The sequence below is a fragment of the Harpia harpyja genome, chromosome 5 (assembly GCF_026419915.1).
Source record: "Harpia harpyja isolate bHarHar1 chromosome 5, bHarHar1 primary haplotype, whole genome shotgun sequence".
Lineage (NCBI taxonomy): Eukaryota > Metazoa > Chordata > Aves > Accipitriformes > Accipitridae > Harpia > Harpia harpyja.
In genome coordinates this window covers 68,700,430-68,723,251 of record NC_068944.1, presented here as the reverse complement: position 1 = coordinate 68,723,251, position 22,822 = coordinate 68,700,430, and positions in this window count along the sequence as shown.

The window sequence follows — 22,822 nt, the reverse complement described above, 5'->3', positions numbered from 1 at the left end:
TGCAGAGACACCTGAACTGTTTGTTTACTGCAGCATTTACTTACTTGTAGATAAAATCAGTTCCCAAGACATATTAGGTTTGATATAGAAGACATCTGCAACCAGATCCAGAGGCATTAAGGCATTTATGTTTAATCCATTCCTGGACTGCTGGGGCCACCATAGAGTTGTACCACACCAAGTAGATATGCTGGCTTGATCTTTACACCTTCCTTTCTCACCCCAAGGGCAAACACATCCAGAGGCATATGACCATGGCTTACCAAAGTCAGTTTACTACTGGTGGGATGTGAACTATTTTGACATGCACTGCAGCATGGCCCAGAACAAGACGCCACAGGCAGTATCATGAGCACCTGGCAGCAGAAGTTTGGAAACCTCTGGCTTACAAATACTGGCATTAAGCTCATCTTCTGGTCAAGATCATTTCCCATCCCAGGAAATTTGATGCCCAGAGAGGGATGTTCTAGCTGCATGCTCACGAACAGAGAGTGCCTTTCTGAAGGATGTCTCAACAGGGTCTTCTCTTGGGCAGCTGTTCGCATCTCTTCTGTCAAGCAAGGGTGTGGGTTGTTGGGGTTTTTTTTGTTTGGGCCACTGACAGCATGTGATTTCATTAGACATGTGAGTAAAATGGTGAGTTTTGTGTCTTTCTCCTGTGAACTCCCCTCCCACTTACCCCATTGCTTCCGAGAAAGAGAAGCTGAAAATGGCTGCTCAAGATTTTCCTTTCTGTCGAACTGAAAATGAGAGAAAAGCTAAGACTTTCTGAGCGCCGCTGTACTTTCCCAATCAATAAAAGCTGATCGAGAGCCCGAAATGCTCTGCACACAGCTACAGCCCTGCATTTCCTGTCACTGCCTGAGGTGAAACCTTCCATTGCCTGCTGCGATGATTCATTTCCAAAACTTCAGTTAAGTTATCACAACGGCAGGTGACCTCTGATTTTCACTCGTGTCTTTTCCCCACCCTTGCTTTCTTTTATTCTTTTTCAATTAAAATGTGACTCACTGTGATGGAGTTTTGTCAGAGTCCATCAACCTCGATCCTCTTCCTCCCCAAACCCTGTTCCTAATACATCTGTCACAAATTTTTATTTTAAGCCTTGGTATTTGGTGCTGTCATTTCATTGGATATGTCTGCAGCTTCCAGAAACTGTGTTCAGAAGGGCTCTATTGTGCCAGGTGCTGTACAAACATAATGAGACCTTCCCCCAGGAGCTACATTTTAAAAAGGTCTTTCAATCCTTTAATGATACTCGTTTCTCTCTTTTTTCTTCTGTTTCTCTTGCTGGTGCTTGCATGAAAGCATTAGCTTGGCTACAAACTTGCCTTTTGCTGCCATCACAGCAAACTGGATTGTCTTACTGGAGCCAGCAGAACTACTCCGGATTTATACTTTGGGTAACTAACAGCAGGACGTCCACCCCTCTTTCACTAATTAAAAATTAGTCATGATGAAATGCTGTGATAGGTGCAATAGAAAAATCTTATGAGGTTAGAGATCCAATAAACCTTCCTCCTTTTTTTGATTCTGTGTGATACTACCTGCTTTAAGAGACTTTAATTGCTAATTAGCTATGCTGTGCATTTGTTTTGTTATATTCGTCCCTGCTTTCTGCTGGGATTTCTGCATCTGTTGGGGAGGAAACCTTGGAAGAAAGCCAAAAAACTGCAGTAAGAGGTGTCAGCGATGCTCTTTTCAAGTCAGAACTGGACCACTTTTACACCATTTGACGGTAGTTACCCCACTGTGATACTGCCTTGGACCACATCCCGGGAATGTGACACCACATATGCTCATCAGAGCTCGGAAGTCCTAACAATGAACTGCAGCACATTAAGCAAAATTCAACAGGCTAAGTGAAAATGTGGGGTTTTTTTAAAAAAAAAAGCACTTGCTTATAAATTACCCTATCTGATTAAGAGACTACCAAGGATCCCTTAACTTGAGAACCCTTGGGTGAAATTCTCATAAGCAAAAGCCTCCCACTTTCCTTATCAAACGTGATCTTCACTTCAAGAGATAATAGGCAACAGCCTGGCCTACAGGCAGCCACATAATGGTGATGGAGCTAATTGATGCAGATGGCTCTAGGGCATTTTGCAGAGGATCTTCCAAGGATCTTCACTGTCCTCATCATCCACACTGCAGCGCAGCTTTGTTAAAGAAATAGGTTACCTTCACAAGACCTTCCCTAAGAAGGAGAGTCTAACCAAGGATGAGAAGTCAGCACCAAACTCAGTACTCAATATTTGAAAGCTGAAGGTAGGTGGCATTATTGTTAGTCTCTTAAACATTGCAGTCAAGCTCTAATAATAGGTTTTCCCACATAAAAGGGTAAATGATCCTGTGTGTCAGAGGTTACGTCTTCACTTCAGAATTAACTCAGGTGAAGCTGTTGTCTCTTCCTCCTTCTGGTTCATAGAGAAAACCCAAATCCGGGGGTGTGTTTTCCATTCAGAACGGGATTACCAGTTGAAGCTCAGGATCTGTTTTCACAAGGGCTGGCACCCTCAGTGCTGAAGATGCAATTGCAGCATTTGAACGCTGAGTTTCCCAGTGTTTTCCCACACCTCTCTGTGCCCAGAAAATCACTCCAATTTACATACACTCCCATGGGGAGGGTATGTCTACACCGTCATCTCATTCCCCACCTCACCCCTGGTCTTGATTCACTGATCCTCCGTATTGCATAAATGTCAATTCACTCCCATGCTATTTTTGGAAAGTATTAGGTAGATCCTTTGAAAGAAAAATCAAAGTAAGTGTTTTGTCTTAGATATTCTACTCTGGGAATATCTCCCAGCAGGCACTATGGACAAGAATGCACCAGGCTTGTTTTCTTCTGCTCTGCAGAGTCCTTCAGCATCTTCTCTGCAGGCTTTGCAAACTCAAGCACTCCAGTCTTGTCATGTCATACATACAAGACCAAAATGTCGAATCTCAGTTTCATTCCATGAAAACACCAAGCACCAGGACTGGAGCACAGCTTACACTTTGAACTGAAAAGAATGGACCCAAAATGACAGCTATGTCTTAGGGGAAGAAGGACCTGCAGGAGACATAGGGCCAAGTGTGGTAAGGAAAGGACAGAGCTACCCTGCTGTTAAGGAGGCCAGCCTGCCTAGTGTGGTGCAACCATTAGTGGATGCATTCATCAGGATAGAGGTAGCCAGAGCAACACCATTTAATGCAATAAAAAGAATTATGGGATATTACTTTGATGGGTTCAGAGATGCACACGGGTGCACGCCAACCCCATTGTGGGAATAATGAGTATGGAATATGGCCACTGTTTGCTAACTTGAGTTTAGGCCCATATGGAATTCAACGACATTTTTGCAACTATGATCTTCCTGTGTGATTAACAGTGGTCATTTTAAAGGATTCAGTGGCCCCCAGATTGGAACTTTGTCATGAGTAAGACTATGACAGATTCGGTAGATGACAATTTTGCTGAGGGGAAAGGCCATTCGTACCTCCTCATTTTCCTGGTGCATTATATATACCATCAACTTTGCAGACAGCAGAAGCCAGGGAGGTCTATTACATGGATAATTGACCCTAGTCTTTGTTTGAATGTGGATTTCTTTCCATGATGCTCTTATATTCAAGAAGGAGCATATGCATTGTGGCTCAATTAACATTGCAAGATTAACCTTAATTGGCAACCTCCTACCTGCTGTGAAAACACAAACAGTAACAGTTGTCAATCTACCCTATGAAAAATTACCTACTTGCTAGCCTGTGTCAGACAGCATGCCATAACTGGCTTCCATACCCAGGAGCTCCCTAGCTGGTGCTGGTGCTGAGAACCTGATTCAAGAAGAACCATGAGATCCAAATCTGGGGAAAATATGATTAGGTGGCTGTGGGTCATGACAGAGGGCAAATGCTCTGCCACAAGCTAAGATGAAGAGGTTGTAGTCACTGTGCTAGCTTAAGAGTGAAGAGTAGTCTTGTGTATGTCTACAGAGGTGTGAAGGAGTGGAAGATCCTCTCCATGCTCACCCCAGCTGAGAATTATGTAGGCAAAAGGTGTGCACCTTCAGTGCAAGACAATTACAGTAGCTGCACCGTTTCTGAGGACTTTCTACAGTCCGGATTTTACCTGTGGACACACTGGAGGGGTAAGGTGGGAAAGTTTCTCAAGATTAGAGAAAAAGAACTCACCGTACTTATATCTTCCTTATATAAAACCCTTAGCTTTGCACATTGGGCTTGGATGTCTCAGAAGGACAAACATTTGCATGTGATTTCTTCTGATTTTTACTTCCAGAAAAGCCAAAAATAGTATAAGAATATCAAGAATGACCTCTTTACTTCTGCTTTGGGTTCCCTGTAGAAAGAGGAAGTACAAAACTCCCAATACACTCAGTTCAACATCAGTTTTTCTGGGTATTTTTGTCAAAGCAGTTTCTCCAACTTTAACTGTGGAGAAGCTACAAACCCTGGAATGAAACAGCAAAGGCAGCAGAAGTGTTGGGTGGAAGAGGAATAATCCAACTATCCTACCATCATGCAGAGGGAGCATGATATTGGTGAAAGACTTGAGACTTTCTTGTACTGTGGAGTCACTACATCACACTAATGCACAGACCTATTTACTGCACAGTATGAAGTTCTGGAGACAGAAGGAGAGATGAAAGATTTTTTCCTAAGCCTGCTCAGACCCTTGTTCAATAGCAAAATGTTGACAGTTTTTAGATCTATGCAATCATCTCATTGAAGTAAAAGTTCTCCCAGACCACTTCAAGCAATTTGGAACAAAGTAACGCTGTAATTGGCAGCTCTATACCTCCACTGTGCCTGACCCACCAGCGTGGTCCCTGACTGAGCATACACACAAGAGGAGCCAGGCAGCTTCATTTCAGACAAAGAAACATTTACAGCTGCTTTCCTCATTAGTGTGGCTCTGCTCTCCAATGTCACAGGCATCTTTTGTTTTGGGTTTGGTTTTTTTTTCTTCTTTCTTATCACCAGAAAAGCAGTTAAATCTGCATCAGGAACAGCATTACCAGAATGTGACTTTTTAGTGTCAGAGGTATTGTAACACAAGTAGCTGGAAGTCTGCACTGCAAATAGGATAGGAGATAAGGAACGTCTTCACATCTGGGGTGGCCTGTATATCTCCTTCACACTGGCAAAGTAAGCAAACGGCTTTGCTAAATGACAGCTGTTGGATTCAACACACCGTTGGCTCTGTCCCTTTTCCCATACTGTAAATATCCATATCAGAAAGCCCACAACTAACCCATATTGAAACTTTGGCAGATAAAAATCAAAGGAGAGATACTGACGTCTGACGTCTTCATCCAAAGCTGACTGAAGTCAATCTCTTAAATGATTTGGCATTTATAGCTATCCCTAAATTACCCTTTCAGTCTTGGGGACGTTAGCAGGGGCAGAAATCTCTCCAAAGGAGGTTTGAGAAGCATTAGTATGACACTACATGAAGTTGGTGTTGCCTTTCTCAGACTATGCCTACAGAATCCATAAGACAAGCTGGAACCTACACATCTATTGTCAGTCCTAAAAATCCAGGGTTATTATAAAATAAATAAATAAAAATAAAATCCTCCCTAGTTAAACTGCCCCTTTCAAATTCACACTGGAGACAGAAACCTTATTACCAACCACACACTAAGTGTGCTGATGTGAGCACTGCAGATCATTTCTAACATGAGTTACTGCCCATTTTCAATGGCTTGTGCAATCAGTGGGTTTTCTAATTGCTTTGGGGATTAATAACACAATAGGAGGCCATTTCACATTGGTTGACAATTATTTTATCCAACTGTATAAAGAACAGGTGATAAATTAATAAATTATAATCAGTCAGTTATTAAAGCTTAATGGCAGATGGCTGTAACAAGAATAAAGAGAGCCTGAGCCTCACAAAATGGTATTTTGATAGTATTTTTCAATGCATTTTTAATGAGAGGCATATAAAATGCATAAAACTTATAAATCATTTATAGAAGAACAAACTACAGAGTTGAATGGTCCAGTTATAATGCGCTCATTATATTATTAACATCACAAGATCACACAGCAGCCTGCAAATCTGACTGGCAGCTTACTGTGTCAGGTGCTGTACAAACAGAGGGTTCTGCCCTGGCGCCGAGGAGCTGCATGGCCGTGGCTGGCTGCTGGGGGCTGCACACTTGGAAGATGACCTGCCAATGTCATGGAAAGATCCCAGGGCTAAAGCTCCCTCCTCAGCACAGGTTCTGCACTGAAGTCCTTAGTGACTGTTGAACCCCGTCGAGGACTCTGGGATTTTAACCCTGACGTGCATGTATTTCATAGGCATTTTGGTGTGCAAAGAGCACTGTGCTGTGAGGCCAGCAAACATCCCGCATGCAGGTGGGGGAATGGATGTGCAACACCTTGTTTGTTTGTTTGTGGACGTATGGTATTTCACAGCACAAATGCATGTACATGTATGTATTTCCTGAATGCCTTTTTTTAGTATAACAGTCTGAAAACATCGTCAATGAAATCAGTCTAGGAATTCTATTGTTTTCATGCCTCCTTTTGCTTCCTCTGAGGAACTAAATAGCTTATTGTATGTATTTTATCATTTCTGCATATTTGGATTAAAGTCTTACCCTTTTTAGGTCAGTAGTAAAATTCTTTTTTACTATAGTTGAGGCAGAATTTCAAAGTTTGTCTTTATTTTCTGGGTTATAGGCCTACAGAATACTATTTCTTCCCTTGTACTCATACAGCACCTAGCCAAATAACACCTTGGAGTCCTAGTCCAAGTCCTATTAAGAACAGATAATAGTCTCTGAAGCCTTTTGCTGGTTACTGACTGGCTCATATTGACCTCAGTCAATTATAAGTTAGCATTTTCCCCACGGGCAATTTGATACTAGAAGGACTCTGCTTAGGGGACATTGACACACATCTGTCAGTGCACACAAAAATTCAAGCTCCTCCACCTCAAAACTCACCTTACACAAAGTTTTCCTTAATTCCTCCCTGCTGAAGATTAGCCAGTGATTTAGGCAAAACAAATTGAATATTCCAGTTCCCTAAAGCCAGATGCGTTCCTCACAAAACAGTCATCGTGGGTAATATCCTCTCTGGCTGTATTAAGCCAGAGATCAAGAACTGAATAACCTCTGGAAACTAAATTATGCATCTTATCCCAGAGGTAAACGCTTTGGCACAGCAAGACTTTAAAAATGTGGTTGACAGCCGAGTAGTCATCCCCGAATGTGGTCTGTCACTGCGACCAGCGCTGTCTCTTGGCATTCCCCACTCCTCTCCCTCCCCTGTATCTCTAACATCACTGTCTGCTTGCTTCTATCTTCATCCCACATCAGAAGCTCCGTAGGAGGAGGCTTTTTTTTGTTTTCAGTGCTTGTACAGCCCTTAGAGTCCTGGGGAGAGGCTGGTCCTTGAGAAAGAGCCCTTCCCGCAGCACAAATCAGAAAACAAGGACAAATACTCAGGAAATATTTTGGAAGCGTCTCCCTTACACTGAGTTTGCTGCAACCAGCCTGCAGCTGAACACAGGCGCACCAGTCTGGCACCTTTTTCAAGCAATGACACTTGTGCTGTTTTTCCCTCAGGCAAGGGAAAAAAAAGAGTGGCTTTTCTACACCCATGCTGGCAGATGGTTTTGGGAAGTAGCACAGCAGAGAGAGACTCTTACCAGGTCTTGAGGGGCAGGGGCAGCCTCCAGGGACAGCCTGGACCATGGCTGGGAGCAGACCCTGAGGGGGTGAGGGGAAGGGGTAATGGTCAAGGTGCATTTGACCCAGCCCTCGTCCATGGGCAACCTCCCTCCAGCAGGACTATTCTCCTTCTCATGCCTGCTGCCTGGGCATTCCTTCACAGGCAGGTTTTCACTGCACTCCCCTTTCCCTGCCCCTCCACCTCTGAGTGTCCATCCTCTTTCATCTAAGTGGAAAGTGATGTGCGCCCAGTCTCATGCCAAATTGCAAAGAGGCATCGTTAACAGAGATATATGGGTAAGACTCTTTCAAAGCTCTTAAAATTTCATATGTATTAAAAGAAACACAAGGATTTCCCCATTTCCTTCCCCTCTAACACCTGCTTTCCTTCTTCTAATAAAGGTTCCTTTGCTCAGCAAGGAACAAAACCTCCCCTGAGTCACAGGACCGTGTCTCAACCCCCTCATATGAGCTGTAATGGTCCAGTTGTCTCTTGCAACCACAAGAAAGTACCTGGCTTTTCCATGAAATCAACATTGAAGGACTGGTTATGTAGGAGACTGATCTTTTGCAAGCCCTGAAGAGCACAGCTGGGTCAAAAAAATGCAGTTTCCTCAGCTCTGAAGAAATCTTTGGGTGATGGAGAGCTTGTGAGGACAACACTCTTCTTCCCAGCAGATGAGCATGCAAAAGGTTTCCAAGGGATTGCAAGTGGACAGCACTGCACTCGGCTGGTCCTGCAGCCTTTGGGATGACCAGGCAGCCAGGCAAGTGGCCAAACTGGTCCCATGCCATCCCCAGGGTGAGAGGAGCTTGAATTTGCCTCTACATTCCCACCTGCCTCAGTCCCACACCCCAACCGGACTCTCCCTCCACCACGAGCTCTTGTTGTCCCCTGGCTGTAAGCCCCGCTCCTGCTGCACTGAGCAGGTTCATGTGAAACTCTACTTTCCCCCAGTCAAAATGTGCATCATTTTCCTTTTTGAGTAATTTCTCTCTCCCAAGGAAAATTTGAAGCATTTTAGACTCTGTTTCTGCAAAGATCTGGGGAAACTGCATCTCCCACAATTCCCACATTAAAGCTGTCAATATACAGAGAAACCCTCCATCCACCCCAACTTTTCCCTCTCCTGGTTCTAGGGTCTTTGGCTTATTATCATGATGCTACATTTATCTGACCTTTATTGGATAGGTCATCTGCCATGCTAGAAACTTTAAAAAGCATTTAACTCTGTCTGTATCTAATCGTAATTTTCCTTATTGCCTTCCAAATTTAGCACAATATCACCTGGAAACACTGCAGCTTTTGATTCAGCTGAATCACAAAAGCCAATTATATCAATAATAATAATTTGATTTTTTTTAAAAAGAAAAGATTCAAGGCAAGAATGCACCCAGGATTTCAAGAACTAAGAAATAGTTCCACTCCCTGCAGGTTTAAATACCAGTTAATTTTGTATTATATTTTTACCCACTCCATAATGTAGTTATCAACCCCAGACTTTCCTAACTGTGTTTTATTCTCCTCCAGCCCATCAAGGTACACAATGCTCACAATGAGTTGCCTTTTTTTTGCTCTCCCTCAGCAGCAATATCCTCAAAGAATTCCAGCCAGTTAATGAGGCATGCCCTTCCCTTCCTGAAACCATATTAGATATCCTTAATTAGGCCATGCTTTTCTAACTGTTCCTCCCTTAGTATCTCAAAAGAGGAGCTGAAGACTTTCAACTGCATGGATCTGCAGCTTCCTGGTGCATCCCCAGGCCCTTTATAAAAATAGAAAAAGAGATCACGTTACCTCCCCCTCAACCCTAAGATATCTCTCCCCTGAAGGAAGCAAACTTGTAAAAATAGCAACTACGGCTTCTCCAGTTTCCCCCACCAGAGCAATAGCAGCCTAAATAGATGTGTATTTTTCTTTCATCAGCAAGGATGAGCCTCAGAAATGTTGGAAATGTGTTTCAGATGAGCATGAGAAAGCAAGGGAACATATTCCCCTGCTCATCCTGAGCTCGTGTTTCTATTGTTTAGTCTGTTCACCTGAAATTTTACAGATAATTTTATGGTTTTCTAAGATAGAAGTTTCTTCTGTTTTTCTTAGTTAGGGTTCTCAGTGCTAACCAGAACCAAAACATACCTCTTCATATCATGCAAAACCTTGGCCTTGTACTGGAAATAACAGAAGCTTCTGGAATTTATCCTTTTCATTTTTCTAAAGATAGGCCCAACACAGACACTTGAAATCCTCTTGATTTGGAGAAGCCGAGTTTAGAATTGAGATTTGCAAACCATAGACTAACTGATAAATTCTACCAAAACAAAATGATCACAGTTTACTCTCCTAGTCCTCTCATGGAATAAGCCCAAATCTGGCCCTTCTCTACCTGCAGTTACAGTACTGCCCACTCCTTCCCCATCACTTTTAAAAAAAATCTAATGTTCATGTTTAACTAACAGGGAAAACAATTTCCTGTAAAGATTACTTTCTTGCCTTACCCCATCACTACACATTTTAGTGATGAGGGGGCATCTTTTTCAACAAACACAGTTATCGCCTCTTATTTTCTTGATGCAGTGTCGTGGTTTAACCCCAGCCAGCAACTAAGCACCATGCAGCCGCTCACTCACTCCCCCCCATGCAGTGGGATGGGGGAGAGAATCAGAAAAAAATCCTAAAACTTGTGGTTCGAGATAAGAACAGTTTAAAAGAACAGAAAGGAAGAAACTATTAATGATAATAATAACAATAATAAAATTACAATAATAATAAAAGGACTGGAATATACAAAACAAGTGAGGCACAATGCAATTGCTCACCACTTGCCGACAGATGCCCAGTTAGTTCCCGAGCAGCAATCTGCCCCCCAAGCCAACTCCCCCCCCAGTTTATATACTGGGCGTGATGTCACATGGTATGGAATACCCCTTTGGCCAGTTTGGGTCAGCCGCCCTGGCTGTGTCCCCTCCCAACTTCTTGTGCCCCTCCAGCCTTCTTGCTGGCTGGGCACGACAAGCTGAAAAATCCTTGACTTAGCCTAAACATTACTTAGCAACAACTGAAAACATCAGTGTGTTATCAACATTTTTCTCATACTGAATCCAAGACATAACACTATAGCAGCTACTAGGAAGAAAGTTAACTCTATCCCAGCCAAAATCAGGACATGCAAGTATATATTTTTCTCACTTGGTGGGACTAAAGATAAACATAACATTAATTCCATACAGGCCAGCCCAAAAGGGACAAAAGATTGAAGTCCAACATCAGGCAACTGTGGTAGACGTGTAGAGGACCTAAACAGAGCTCAAGTCTTTCACATTTGTCAGGCATGGACCGAGCTCAATCTCCTCTAAGGTGTGGGAGCTATTTCATCTGACTGCAAAACTTTACAGGCTCCACAGCAGTTGCAGAAATGAACATGTGGTGCCCAGACAAGGCCACACAGATCTGTGGGACTGGGGATTAGGATGTGTGAAAGTCAGTGCCAGCGGCTCAAACAAGATGCTGCAGATGGGGAAAGCTGACTATCACTAAGACTGTGATACTCAGAGGAGAGGTGGAAGCAGGACAGCTGCTTCAGGGGCAGGGCAGGTTTTCTGCCAAAATTAGCTTCCTGTTTACTGATGACTAGCATTGCTTTATGCAAATTACACCAATTGGACTGAAAGAGTAGTTTCTCTGACCAATATCTGCACTATAAAAATTATTGCCCCAGAGGGCTCCAGATTTTGCTGTTGCTCAGTAAATGGGTGACAACATTGACCTAGGGAAAATCTCGGATGTGTCTCAGCTCAGGGATTGTTTGATCTCAGTGACAGAAGCTACTTCCAGTACTCTGAAAAAATGGAAGAATTTATTTACTCTTAAAAAAACCTTGCAAATACCCTTGATCTCTTTTAGTGTTGGTGATTGTCCTGCTCCAAGTGGGAGGAGAGATGGGAAATATCCAGAGGTTGCAGACTTTCAGCATTTTTATGGACCTCTGAAGTACAAGTAGATATCTCAAATCCCATAGAATTACTGGGTAAGCTTAAAATATATAAAAAAATTTAGTTAGTAATTGATCGTATAACGATGGTCCACTGAAAAAGACACTATTTGTGACCTTTGAGAAATAACCAGTGTGTCTGAACTGACTAAATATATACCACAATTAAAGGCAGCCAGAAAATGACTATTTCTGTGTGGGAGACATTCATATTTACCCTTATTTCTTACAAGCACTGCCATCAAAAATATCTTTCAATTACATTTGCACATCAAGAATAATGCTTTTCCCCCCGCCTTGTCATTTCTTCCGATCAGTGTGAGAGAAATTTAAAAACTGGCTGTAAACAAAACATATCTCTTATCTCCAACACCCTCGCTTCTTTGCTTCTTCTTTTGTTGAGGACAATGCTTGGCTTATCTTCTTATCTCTGTGGCTAATAACAATTTGTGCTTTTCTTTAGGGAAACGCAGACAAGGCATCATGATATAAAAACACAGCACAGTCGAAGCATTTCAGTTTTACCTCAAGATAAATTCATAAAGGTCAATGTCAAATGTGGGTATGAACCTGACCCTGGGTAAGTCAATCTCGTATTTAAGGCAAAGTGCCTTTTACGTGCATACACGCTGCGTGCCTGAGCGGTGCAGGGTACCCGTCTCTGTGGGACTGCCTGCTCTCCAGCTCGTTATTCAATCCTATGAAACACAGCCCTTTGCAGAGGAATTTCCCTGGGTTGACATGTCAGAGAAAGCCCCCCTGCCAATATCTGGTGGTTCCAAGTAGGTGCGCACAGCTGAGGCTGGTACTTGGCCCCCGCAGCTATATCCCCACATCCCTCGCTGGGGTTTCGCAGCCGTTTCTGGATGGACGGGTGTGCGCAGATAGCCACCTCTTTGCTGCTGGGGCTTGGCTGTGGTTTGGGGGGAGCTTTTTCGCTCACAGTTCCTGTGTTACGCTTTAACTTTTGTCATTGTTCATTCTCCTTTCATTGCCGTGGAAGGACATTTCTTTCACTTCAGCATTTGGTCACATCAGAAGCAGAAAACGCCGTGGGAGGCAGCGGGAGGCATGACTCCTCCTCGGAGGTCACCCCGCTTTGCAGAGAGGGGGCATTATTGTCTCACCTTCCTCCTTGAATTCAGCATCCCCGCTGCGCCGAGTAGGGCTGCCTGTCAGTCCCGTCCGCCCTCCCTCCCGCCTCTCTGCCATCGCTGCTTCTGCTCCTTGCTTTCTTCCTCCAGAGGAGAACATCAGAGGTCAAAGGGACCTTCAAGACCAAATTCAAAGCAGGGCTCACTTTGGTGCACCGCTGGTGGGCTAGCTAGCTACCCAGAGCTTGCTACAGGCATGAAGCCTGATGGCCCTCTCCATTCACACGTTAAATATCTGGAGCTCCCTCATCATCTCAGTACCTGTGGATTTACCGTCACAAGACTTCACAACATTAAGGAAAGACTATTCCCCCTTTTTCACAGATGAAAACTGAGAGTCATAGTTCAAACACCTTAAAAATGTTGGGTTTACTATATCCTACTGAGTTTTTCTGTACCACTATCAAGCTGGAAACCCCAAAGACGCATACGAATCGACACTGTCTGAATGCGGCCCCGGTCTAGTTTGCCAAATTATAAATTAATTCATGGAAGAGCAGAAATAGAAGTCAAGTCTCCACACCACTTCCTTCCCATCCCACTCTTCCTTTTCACCTCAACTGTTAAAAAATATTGCAATAGCAGAAGTAGTAAAAAGTAACCAACTTAGAGGAGTCACTCTGGCACATAACAGGCACTTTGCGCTGGAGCCTTGAAAAGCCTGTAACCCATTCATTAAGTGGGAGTGAAGCTATTCCAGTGATAAGCATTCGTGAAAAACCTACCCTCAGAATCAAGTTGGAAAAAGCATTTTGCTTCCCTTCCTGCTGTGCTCTGGAAATATAAATGTCTCCTTTGATATGTCATAGGCATTTCCTTGGAAAAATTTATGTGGAGTGAGGAATTCCCAGGAATAGTTCACTTCAGACCAAAAATGTACAGAAATAAATATTCTTCTAAAGGCAATTTACATCATGAAACACACTTGAATTTCTAGATCACAGAACCATCTGAATATTGGATCATATCTGGTTCTATTCCCTGAGTATACTAGTGATTCAGAAACTCAAATAAGTACCCTTAAAAAGTGTTTGTTTAAAAAAAAAAAAAGAAAGAGAAATCCTTTACATGCAATGTTATTAATATTATAATTAAAAGCTGATGCAGAATATTAAAAGCAAGATGCATCCTTCTAAGAAGTTACCCAACAGAAGTAATTCCATGGGAATTCAATTACCAAGTGTTGGAACTGAGGTTGGGGGTGAGGTGAAGGTTTCTCTTTCTCATTGTTGTCAAGCCTTTTATGTTATGAAGACATCAGTTTGAGACATACAAACATGTAAAGACATCACGAGAGTTTAGACTGTCGTATTCAGCCACAGTATAGCACTACTATGAGGACCTAAGAATGTAGGATCCTTGTGCAACAGTCTGACTATAAAGTCTATACAATTTAAGTCATGCCAGGGCTTACTATGTCACTGCCCTTGCACAACTGGCCCTTATACCTGTAGAAGATACCCTTCTAGGGGAGAAGCCACACAAAATAAAACAGAAACTACACCAAAGCAGACAGCCTGCCCCCAAAAAAGCAATGCTTGTGCCTGCAAAGACAGTGGCTGAACCTTGAAGCTTGGCTGAGGATTGCTCTTCCACACAGCAGAGCCCTTTTGCTCCAGCTGGGGTCACATTTACTTTTGCAGCCTGAGCCTCACCATTTTCAGACTGTGGTTGTTGAGACTCAGAAAACAACATGAGCCACTGAAGCAAATGGCAACTCCCTCCCCTATGAATTTGCAGCATCGTGCTTTATACAGATTCCCCGGCTTCAGAGCCACTATAAAGTAATTTCTTCAATAGATAATTAACAAAGGTGCAAAATCAGAGTAACAGAATGGTAAAACCAGACCCTGTAGCTTTACCTTTCTTATAAAATTATTTGGCTAACATAAGAAATGGGCCAAATTTCCCTTTCTGTGGAAAAGGTTGAAATTCCTGAGAATCCACATGCAGAAATAACACAGGAAGATAATTCTGTAGATTAATTAAAAATAAACCTTCTGAAACTTTCCTGTTTTCTTTTTAACTGTAGAACTTTCCATACAGATGATATCCAGCCACAGTGTAGCTAATCTTATGATGTTATTTTAATTATAAAAACAAAATGTTAACAGTTACCCTTTGTCTGCCTTGGTGTGAAATCCAAAGAGCAAAAGAAACAAGCCATTGAAGTAACCCTTTTTCCTGTTTTCTGTTTGAAACATCCTCCAGTTACACACACGATGGCCAAAGGAATTGTTTGTCATTTACACTTTTTCTCTCTGCAAACCATAAACTGCTCTTTAATTGATTCAAAAGGTGGGTAGGGATTAGCAGAATCAAAGACACATAGGAGGGGGAGATTTTTATTTTTTAAGACTTCCAGTGGCAAATACAGACAAGGGGGTAATGCAAACACAATTAAACTCTTTTGATGCAAAGGAAGCAAATGCTCATATTGTGGCTTGCAACAGAATGAGTCAAGAAATTAAGACAATCAAGCTATGTCATGTTTTAGCTCACAGTCACTGTAAAGTCTGGGGTTATAAACTCTTTCCTTTCAGACAGGCAAACAGTGAGAGCTCTGTTCTGTTTTCAAGGGATGGATGCTATCACTTAGACAAGATCCTAACTCCCAGTGGGTGATAAAAGCTTATCACCCCCATGAACAACACAGCCCAGTAACTGGTGGGTGCCTCTATCTCGCAGCTCCAGCTGCTGGCTTCCTCTGCCTTGAAGTAAGGGAAACATAAATAAAACAATCACCATATGGATATTGCATTATGTAAATGGCAGTGGTTGTGAGAAATGCAGTTTCATACAGTATTGGCAAAGGACTGAATTTACCACCAACAGTTGAAGACTGGCTGAGCCGAAAAGAAATATTTCTCGGGCATGTTCCTCTAGGAATAAGGGACAGCTGAGCATTATCTTCTGGACACAGTCTTCCTGGCTAGCTGACACAAGGAGAGTGTTGGAAATCAATAGTCGGTGGGTGAGGATGGATGAACTGCCTGAAATGAGCAAGATTTGGTACCAGCAGAAGAACATGCTGCATCTTGCTTCTAGCTGCACTTCCAGGTAGCATCGGCTTCCAGTATGCTCATGCAGCAAAGGGTGGTTTGGGACGAAGAGCTTCAGGAAACATCATCCTGGGCCTGAGTCTCTTTCCTAGTTAAAATCAGCAATAACAGCACTGAAAGATGAAAGACAATGGTGCACTGTGACCCCTGGACTGCAGCAGGAGGGACTTTTATATTGTGCTTAAGCATGAAAAATGGCCTTCCTAAGCCTTCCTCCATCTCATACGGTGTTGTGCTGGGGCTGATTTGCTGCTCATGTCCATTTCCAGCCAAAGTCTGTTATTCAGTTAAACCAATGCAAATCAGGAGCAGCCCCAGATGAAGCTAATGAGGTTTCTCCTGACTTGTAGGGGTGTACAAGCCAGCAGATTTCAGTCCTCTGTGGTCAGTGTTTATTACCGTAAGCAGGGAGTTGCTCAGCTCTGGATGGAGAGCCAGGACCAGGCTGATATACAAGTTAGTCACCAAAGTATGCCATGAGCAACGCCCCTGAAGGACAGCCAAGGACAGAAGTTTAGACCTTGTACAATTCTTAATGGTTTCAGCGCCGGCCTTGAATCATCGCTGACCACCTAGAAGCAGTTCAGGATTTAGGAATCTAACATGGGACTGAAGCTGAGCATCGGTGCCAAAATCCCAAACTGAGAGCAGCAGCCCTGCACCTTCCTTTCTTTAAGTTTCTTCGAAAGGTCTGCGGGCACGCACGTGTTTGCTTTTCTGCACATAACCAGCCCTATCCCAGGCTTGATTCATGCACTGCAGGGTCAGGACTGTCCCCAGACTGGGGCTGTGGTCCACAGGACATGTTCAAAGGGTGCCCAACACATCTTGAGAGGTAAATGGCCGAGGAATTTTAAATTCTATTCCAGAACCTAAAACCAGGGAATTGCAGAGCCCTACGCCTGTTATTGGACCCGGCCCTTCATCTCTGTGCCTGGCTCTCGGCACAGGTGTGATTTTCAGCCTTAAACAACTTGAGTGACTTCATTTAAATAAGCCACCAGTCTGAGTTCCCTTTAATCTCTGAGATAGGGGATTTTTTTGCTTGTATGTTCTGTGGTTGTAAGAATGAAAAATGAGTGGTCAGACCGGTAGTTTGCAGTTATATTGGCTGTTTCCTTTTCCAAAGATAATTATTTTTTTTTTACTCAATGAGTTGGTTTTCTTAATGGCTTGCAGTAAGTTTTTTTTGTTGTTTTTTTTTTTTAAACTTTCATTGTTAATAATAACTCTGAAGTAGTCTTAAAGCAGAGTACCCACAGTTTTACAGAAGTGTGAATGCTCTGCTGTGAACCCCATGCAAACAGATCACAGCCCCTAGGAGAGACACAGAAGTCTTAAAACTGACAGAACAAAATGAGTAAACCCTCTTACACAAACCACCGCACTGTCTAAGAGACAACGATTGCTCATTATCCTTTTATTATACTTAAACAGAAGAACCTTCTACAAAGCAACAGACTCATAAAAGCTCCTACCAGCTAGGAGTCTTTGAGAAAGCCATACCCATCGTTCAGTGCAGGAAGTTAATTCCACAGCCAAGGGAAATTATCTTCTGATAAAGTTAGGAAGTACACAGCAGTAGTGGCAATCATTCAGGGGTTTTAGAAACAAATAAATTACTGGGGTCCTTCCCATGTGTTACAAGCCAGTGCTACTGAAAAGAGTCATTCTGCCCATTATGAGTGATTTATGAACATTCATTTTCCTTTCTTAGTCAGATACTAACAAACTTGAGATCAGAGGCAGAAGCAGGGCCTCAGCTATGAATAGGATCCTAATGCCTATTGTTCTTTGTAGCGGATATGTTGTCCTGAAGACTGGGGATAGGAGGAAAAAAAAATCCTCTGATCCTAAGGATACTCCAGCACAGGTAAAACAATGACTCCTTTAATAAATCTGTAGAAGATATGGAGTTTCACCCATCCAGGTCCTGATAGGGTGCATCAATACAGGGCGTAGAGACAGGCCTCTGAAATCGGCTTATTGAATTGTACCTGTCCAAGGATGCTCAGGATGAAACTTCTATAAATGAAAAGATGAACTCAGATAAACGTTTCACACCTGAAACTATTTTCTGATAGTAGGGACTGCTCATTCCAGTGTTCGCAGTTCATATTTTCAACATCCCCTTTTTGTTAATAGAAGACAGAAACAACTTCTGGAGAGGAGACTGACTCTTTCTGGTCAACAATTTGACTGGGTCTGCATGTCTGCAGCTGACTACAGATATGGTGTCACTTGATTATGCAAACAGATCACTTTTCTCAATGTTATTACATCCTCCTCTGTCCCACGGATCACCCCTAGTTTCAACTCAATCAGACCAATATTTGCTTTGCCTCCAGTCCTTACACAGGTCGTTACCTTGGAACATCACCCTGTCCTTTAGGTTAAAATTTGCAAGATGCATAGAACTTGCATCATTTCCTGCAGTACCCATAAGCCCTTTGAGGTGATGCCTATCCAGGGACTTCACCATTTAGCATTTGTCCGACACACCCACAAGAACTGCCTTCTTCCTCCACAGGCCTTTCTTCTCTTGCCAACACTTGCACTTTCTCTTCCATAAGTAAGAACATGGTTCCTGGATTACTCACAAGGTATGTCTCAGCTGCGGTCACTACTCATCGCACAGATACAGAGCATGGAATTAATTTCAGGATTCAGACTGGCCTGAGCAGAATAACTACCCATGCAATTAGTCTGCATAAAGATCCTTGTTGCAATACCTACGTCACTTAAAGTGCATGAACTAGTCTTGCTCAAGCTAACTCAGAGATGCCAACATAGTAGAGCAGAGAGACACGGAGTTTCCTGAAGCGCACATACTAAATTCTGTCTTACTAGAGAGGTCCATGGGCTTTGGGTGCTCTTGGGTCAGACACAATAAGCCCAGCAGATTTTTAGTCCTGACCTTTGCAGCACATGGAAGAGCAACATGGCCACACAAAGCATGGAGTTCACCACCATGACTGCTGGAAGGACCCATAATTCCTTACCTTGCTGTTTAGCATTATTTCAAGTTCTGAACCCTATAGCAGTTGCAGTGCTTCTGTGTGGATTTCAACAGTAAGGAGAATTTCCAGAAAACTTCATAAGCTGTCTGTCTTCATTATTGCCACAAGCTGCAGAGCATACAGAACCCTGTAGTTACTGTTTCAAAATCTGATAAGGGACCTCTTACTTTCACCCATTGGCAGAAGGATGAATTAAAACAACCAGTGAATTTCTTCCCATATATAGGTCTCAAGGCTGACTGAATATTTTTAGTTCTCTATATGATAAGTCCAGTGTATGAAACCTTGAATGGCAAACAGCAGATGACTAGGGAACAATTATTCATGCTTTCCCCTAAAACCAGAACTAGGAGGCAAGCAATGAATTATCAGGTAGAGGATTTAAACCAAAAGGAAGTACTTTTTCACATGATGCATGCCTAAACAAATGGAACCCATTGCTACAGGATGTTGTAGGTGCTGGGAGTTTAAATGAATTTAAAAAGCAGTTAGACAAATGTATTGAATGAAAATCCATTAGCGACTATGAAAAACAAATATACACCTCCTTTACCAGAAGTTGCTGGAAGGAGATTCTGGGGGAAGTGAAAGTGGTGGCTTGACTCATCTTTAAACATTCACAGCAAATCAATGTCAGAGACAGAAGTCCTGGGATAGCTGCTTTAGAGCTGCTCTTATATTTCTGTGTTTAAAAGGCATTACCTTTGCTCAACTGCTGTCAATACCCATATCTTTGTGGGGCAATTCTGCTAGCACCTGTCTTTAAAACAAGGAAAGACATATTTACTAGGTAATGGTTTCCATTTCTTTCTTATGTGCTGTAACCTCAGTTGCTAACAACCTCCTCTTTGCCAGAAGTGGCTGCCATTTTTATTTAGATATTAATAGCTCTTTTACAGAGCTGTTAGGCACACTTGTCCTCTACCATTTCTCATTTTCATATTTTCACCTAACATAAATTGAAAGTTTGAATGAAAATGTATGGTCATGCCTTGTGTGTCATGCTAATATCTATGGAATATAGCCAATTATACACAATATTTCTGAAGTCACTGGGTTTCATACTTCCATTGACATGACAACATAGTTTCAGGGAAATTCAAATGATCAGCTTAATCAAACTTCCAAGGGATAGAGTTTGGGTTTCCTTTTTGGTGTAGCACACCTTACAAAAAGGATTTCTGAAAAGTATTCCTGCAGTATACCTCTGCCTGTGTCCTTCTGCTGTTAAAATGTTTTTTTCCACTACTTGAAGAATACAAGGGTACCCACTCTTGCAGTTTCTCCTAATTGGTCTCATGTGAACACCTCATGAAATCACTTTGTGTAAAAGACCGACAGGCAATTCCTTCAAGGCAGCCTTGTGTGTTTTAGCATTTCTTGTTGCTTTGGGCCATTGCCCAAGGAGTAAAAGCTGTCCATGACATGAAGCCTCTACACTTGAAATCTCTCCTCGGAGGGGGTTGCCTTTTCCCTTTATTTTCCAAATCTGTTTCAGCAGTACCTGGGAGAGATGGGAAGATGCATGACAGAGAAATATGTGATAATTGCTTCCACAAACTCCCACCTACCAGCCCCTGGTAAATATAAAGTTGCACATTCCTTTTAGTATGTCCATAGAAACACTGCTATTCATTTAGGAAACCCTCCTGGAAAAATCTCCTTCTAAGCTTTTCTTTTGTTCAAAAAGCAATAATAATTTGAGAGTGAGCATCAAATTCACAGGTCTACCTAGTAAAAGCACATATAGTTGAAGATTAGATCAAGAGAGGGGATTAAATGCACAGATATAGAGCACAGATGCTAATTGGCTGTCAGTGAAGGTAAATCTTTTCTTAAAGGAGGAAATATTAACAACAAAAGATCCACACAACATTTTAGACTGAGGACTTCAGCCTGCAGCTACATCCCTTTTCCAGGCAGTGTAATCATCCTGTGGGATATTGTCTGGAGAGCTGTGTACAAGTCAGCAGTGCCCAAAGTCACTGGGAGTGGCCCATAAATGCTGATTTAACTCTGGAGCTGGCTGTTCTGCACAGGTGCAAATTTTGCCCTTGGCAAATATAAGCAACGTAAGTGACACAGAAGCAATGACTTCCGTGACCTCTCTCAGATGATTTGCATCTGAAAAGAGACGTTTTTGGAAATCAAACTGTTTTGTCTCAATGTCTCCAAAATAAAATGATTTGACTCTCTGATTCAAATTGACTTTTAATTCTGAGACTTCCTTCAGTGCTCAGCTATTAAAGTCCTGGACTTTTTTAAAGGTTAGACTCCAGAAGGATTTTTTCTTTTGATTTTGACCCAACTGTGACTTCAGAGCAAATTGCCAGAAGGGAATCAATCAAGCTGAGTTCTTAACAGTTGTGTCAAAGTGAAACAAGGGTGAGTTTATTACAGAAGGTGTTGCCCACAAAATTTCCAGAGCTTTGCTCAAAACATGGGGTCATTTTTGCTATTTTGGAGCTATTCTTTAAATATGTGGACAGCAATACTGACATATAAAGAATTAGCAGCTGAGGCTACAAAGAGAGCTCTGTGCCTACAGAATTCTGTCCCAGGGACCTCACTGTAGTACTAGACCTTTGATATCCATGGAAATGTGGATTCCCAGGAATTGTAAGTAACCCTGTGGGCAAATTTATCTTATAACACTTGGGAAAAATAAAAGGCATCCAGCATGAGGTCATCAGTTCCTACTAAGGGAACAATTGACAAGATGTAGTTTAAAGAGGCAGAATTCACTTGAAATCCCTCTACATCTGGAGCTTACTTCTCATGTTACAGGAGTCCCAAATGTTCAAAACAGTGAACCATTAGTGACTGAAGGAGCAGCAAAACATCTGTATAATGCATGAAATGTCTGGAAGTGCCTGACTCTCTGGGAATCAGCTGAAGCTTTCAATTGATGCTTTAATGGTGGTAATTGAAGTTTGCAGAACTGGCACATCCTAGCTCAGTAATTAGATGGATTACAATCTTTCTTGTTTGGCAGCATTCTTTAAACAAGCTTCAGCTTTTCATATAGTCAACACTCTAGCAGAGATAAATGTCACATCAGTTCAGAGTGAAAAGTAATTTAAGGAAGGACTCAAATTTATCTTCACTGAGTACCAAACAGGAGATATTTCAAAGACAGGACAATGGCCCTTTCTATCGTAAAAGAATGGCCTATTTCTCACATATAAAGGCTAGCTTGTGAGGGGGAATCTATGGGTGTGCCTTCCCTGAAATCACTGAAGCTAAACCTGCTTATAATATTTCAGGATCCAGTCTATACATTAACGAACGGATGAAATTCTGGTAAATAGAAGTGTGTAGGGAAAGGAGAAAAGGGAGAATTCCAAGGGAGAAAAATATATTGCCTATCAATTAGCAAGATAGGATTTGTCACTGTGATTGGTAACCATATGGCCAATGGAAAAAAAAAAAAAGAAGCCATGAAAAAAAGATCTATACTGGGATTATTTGAAGTGAAATTAAGTAAAGGCACTAGAGATCAGGAACCAGCCTCCATCTGTAGGGGAATGGGAGATATATTCTTCAGTCACTTACAGCCAAACCTTGCTTCTGTAAATAATTTTCATTCTTAGCCTTAAAATGGCAGCATCTAGCTTGTGCTTGTTTTAAAGCCACTAACAAATGTGCTACATTTACCTATCTTATTTTATTGGTGCCTTTTGCAATTTCAGAAGCAATGTTTTGAAACTGGCTCTATTTCCTAGTGGTCATGTCTAGATTTTCTCCAACCTGGATATTTAAGTGAGTGATATGAAAACTTCTAAACATCAGTGGATTGGTTTATCTAAAGAACTGAGCAGCCTGATGATTTCACTGAACAAATCCTCGTCCCTGTGTTCTGGGAACCAGATCGCATGGTTGTGTCACTGTTGTGATGGAAGC